General features: G+C 51.0%; 1 long non-coding RNA gene across 1 annotated transcript; it reads right to left on the reverse strand.

Moving 5' to 3' along the window:
* Nucleotides 1–2,791: 2,791 nt before the first annotated feature.
* LOC119294259 lies at nucleotides 2,792–3,476 on the reverse strand. The gene is made up of 2 exons (XR_005143395.1): nucleotides 3,263–3,476; nucleotides 2,792–3,183 (listed from the first exon to the last, which is right to left on the reverse strand). It is a non-coding gene; the product is annotated as an uncharacterized LOC119294259 (long non-coding RNA).
* Nucleotides 3,477–3,777: the final 301 nt, after the last annotated feature.

The following is a 3,777-nucleotide window of genomic DNA, read 5'->3' on the forward strand; positions in this document are numbered from 1 at the left end:
CTCAGACTTTTTTTTTTCTGGTTTTGTTTTGTAAGCAACTAGTCTCTTCTCATTTTCATCTGCCCTTTTTTTAATCTGGGATGTATGCAAGCTTTATCACAACCAGTTTTTCCTCTCCTTTTTTGTGTGCAGAGGCAAGGTGCAAGACAATAGGCAAGATAATTCAAGAGCATGCATTTCTTCTCAAGCATCCAGATTCAACATGGGGAAGGGGAGGCAACTACAGGTGGAGACTAGCAGTATCACACGGGAAGGTACAGAGGTCAGAAGGGTAGTCCCAGTAGTTCAAGAACTAAACAGGAATCAAGTTTTTCTGTTTTGTTTTTGGCCATGGCGTGCAGCCGCCGGCGGCTGGGAGAAATAGCGGGTCAAGAGAAGAAAAAAGAAGACTGCTATGGATCTGTGCTGGGGGCAGGGTTTCTGGCGTGGTGGGGAGAGACCTGAGCATTCTTTTTTTTTGCGGTCTAGGCAAGGGAGGGGTGAGATTTCCTTTTCTGACACATGGGGGAACGCACGTGGGGCAACTTCCAAAAATAGACGCCGCGAGATCATACCGCATCGCGCGCGGGCGCTAGGTAGCGTCGTCCTTTTTTTTTACCAGCTCACACGCAGCAAATCACACACGGCGAGGCAGGCCACATATATATAACGAAAACACTAATTGCCACACGTGTGGCACGGCGTCAACTCGCCCACACGCTCTCATCGCCGTTAACTGCAGTTCGCACGAATCTTGACGCGATGATGGGGTTTCGGACTGCCACGTAGGACTAGCGAGGTGTGTGGTCAATCATCAAGTCGCCCACACGCCCGCTTTCATCACACGGAGTGGTCCGTGTGTGGGTGCTTAGCAATTCGTCCACACGCTACACACAGAGGCTCGTGTGTGGGCATTTATCAGTTCGCCCACACAGCCGCCCTCTCTTCCCACACACAAGGCTGTCAGTTGCCATGTGTTTTGCAGGGTACATGGCAACTACACTAATGTGCTTGTAAGCAGATGGCAACTCTCCCTTTTAAACGAACATGTCAGTTGCCATGTGTGTTTGCAGGGTACATGATGGCAACTCTTTTTTTACCCGAACATATTATTTTGCCATGTCTTTTTTGTAGTGCTATACGGCAACTGTCAGTGTTAGTAGGTGGCAACTCTTAAAATTTCAAATCATGGCAACTGTAATAAATCAGACCATACATGACAACTGCCTAGTGTTTGTAGGTGGCAACCCCTAAAGTTTTTAAATCATGGCAACTCTAGTAATCAGACCATACATGGCAACATCTGCAGTTGTCCAAAAAATGACTAATCTGGAACTTTTTGACCTTGAGATGGCAACTGCAGTTTAGCAAACATGGCAACTGTAGTTGTCCGACATGGCAACCGTAGTTCAGCGACATGGCAACTGTAGTTGAACGCACATGGACGAGTGCCCGAACCATGGCAACTCTAGTAAACTAGACCATACATGGCAACAGCTGCAGTTGTCCAAAAAATGGCAATCTGGAACTTTTTTTACCTGAGATGGCAACTGCAGTTGAGCAAACATGGCAACTGTAGTTGTCCGCATGGCAACCGTAGTTCAGCGACATGACAACTGCAGTTGAACGCACATGGACGAGTGCCCGAAACCATGGCAACTGCGGGCGCGTGAATCATGGCAACTCTAGTAAACCAGACCATACATGGCAACATCTGCAGTTGTCCAAAAAATGGCAATCTGGAACTTTTTTTACCTGAGATGGCAACTGCAGTTGAGCAAACATGGCAACTGTAGTTGTCCGACATGGCAACCGTAGTTCAGCGACATGACAACTGCAGTTGAACGCACATGGACGAGTGCCTGAAACCATGGCAACTGCGGGCGCGCGATGACTAACACGCGGGGCGTGCGGGACCACGACGTACGAGACCTGACGTACGACGCGTGTGGGCGTTATCTATTTCGCCCACACGCACGCATTTGAGAGGGACCGCGAGGAGGAAAAGGAAGCGTGTGGGCATTAGTTGTTCTGCCCACACGTAGGCGTGTGGGCTGTGTGGGCTGTTTACCACACAGGACGTGCGGTCTGACCCCTTTAACTGCCACACGTGTGGCAGTTATCGGCGTCCATATATAATTGGGGCCTCCTGGTTTTGGACCCCCTCCCCTCAGGGCCGGCCCTGGCCGTATCCTTGGCCGGTGGGAAGAGGGGGGCCGTCGCGCCTAGCTCCGCCTGCCTCCGGCGCTCCAAGGCTGTGGCCGACCCGCTCCCTCGTAGAAGGTGGAACCACAGCGCGTGCACCCAGTCGGGGGGCGCGGCCGTGGCCGGTGGCGAGATGCCGTGAGCTCGATGCATCTCAACAGGCAAAGGTGATTCTAGTTGCTTGCTTCTATCTATGTAGTACGTACTAGCTAACCAGCTCTTACTTATCCACGTATTGACATATGCACGTCCTGAAATTGCAAGTACACGAGCTATCCAGCTTCATCTATACATCTTGTCTGCTTTTTAATCACACAAGTGTAGGTGAAATCACAAATTGGCGAAAAATCCTTTCAAATTCAGTGCCCAAGACCACATTTAACTGGAAAGCTAAACCGTGAAAAAATTACCAGCAACTAATCAATATCTTTCTTGACGGTACAACAGTTACACATCTAATATCAAAAGGAATAGTAAGGTGAATTACGAGAGCGGCCGTCCTGAACGCAGCGGCGGATGCACGCAGCGCATCGACGGTCATGCTGCGCGAGGTGATCTGTGCGAAGAAAGCGTCAAAGCCAATAAAGCGTGAATACATAGCTCGATACATCCGAATACAGCGCCATAAGTCGCACCTGGTGGGCTCGCCACGGTACCTTTTTTGACGTACGTAGGGACGGTCCGTACATAGCACTGCACTCTGGATACATACGTGCTACAAATAATAAACAATACTGTCACGGCTTCGTTGGCAAGCAGTTGTTCCGGCTTCGTTGCTGGTGGTACGCCACACGGGTTTTTACTGCCAGCCGGCCGCCTTGGCAAGCAGGACGAAAAGCATTAGCATGCATATCGTCATGGTGTTCCTAGCTGCGGTGCGTATTTCGTCGATGGCGCGACCCATTCCAAACATGACGTTGCTCCCACCACCGGCGGCCTCGATGAGAAGGTTGACGCGTATTGGTCCTCCCACAGCCAAAAACGGCAAGGGCCTCCGTACTGCCATGATTCAGAACTTGAAGGTCAACAAAACGAGGATCAAAAAGCTTCTGTTTGATCGGAAGTCCGTGATACTTACTGCCTGGTTTGGGCACTTGTAGAACCGGATGCCCGGGTTGCGATCTGTCCCGGACACATACCACCTGGTCCTCGTCCCGGGGCAGCTTGGGCACATGATCAATGGCAGCGGGGGAGGAGGTGGCCGGCTCCGACTAGCCGACGAAGAACTCTGCGACATCTTGGCACAGCGGCGGGATGGGGGGTACAGCGAGAGTTGTTTGTGCGTGTTTGAATGAGGCCGTTGCATGTGATGGTTGCTGCCGCACGCTTTCATAGCCTTTAAATACATCCATCTAGAAAAAGAGTTTACGTTATACAGTGCACTTTGCAACGGTAGTATTCCGTCCTATCGCGTGCAGAGTACAGTGACGTGCGCAGCGGCGTGTCAGGCTTGTCTGATAGCTTAGTACATCCGAATACTTCAATACGGTTCATAGCGCTGTACCGCTTTTCAATATACTCGAAGAAGCAAGCTAGTCTGCCACGGATCGCGACGCGGTCCGCACCGTCGATGCGCTGCGTGCATCTGTCGCT

Source organism: Triticum dicoccoides, chromosome 4B (genome assembly GCF_002162155.2).
Source record: "Triticum dicoccoides isolate Atlit2015 ecotype Zavitan chromosome 4B, WEW_v2.0, whole genome shotgun sequence".
Taxonomy (NCBI): Eukaryota; Viridiplantae; Streptophyta; class Magnoliopsida; order Poales; family Poaceae; genus Triticum; species Triticum dicoccoides.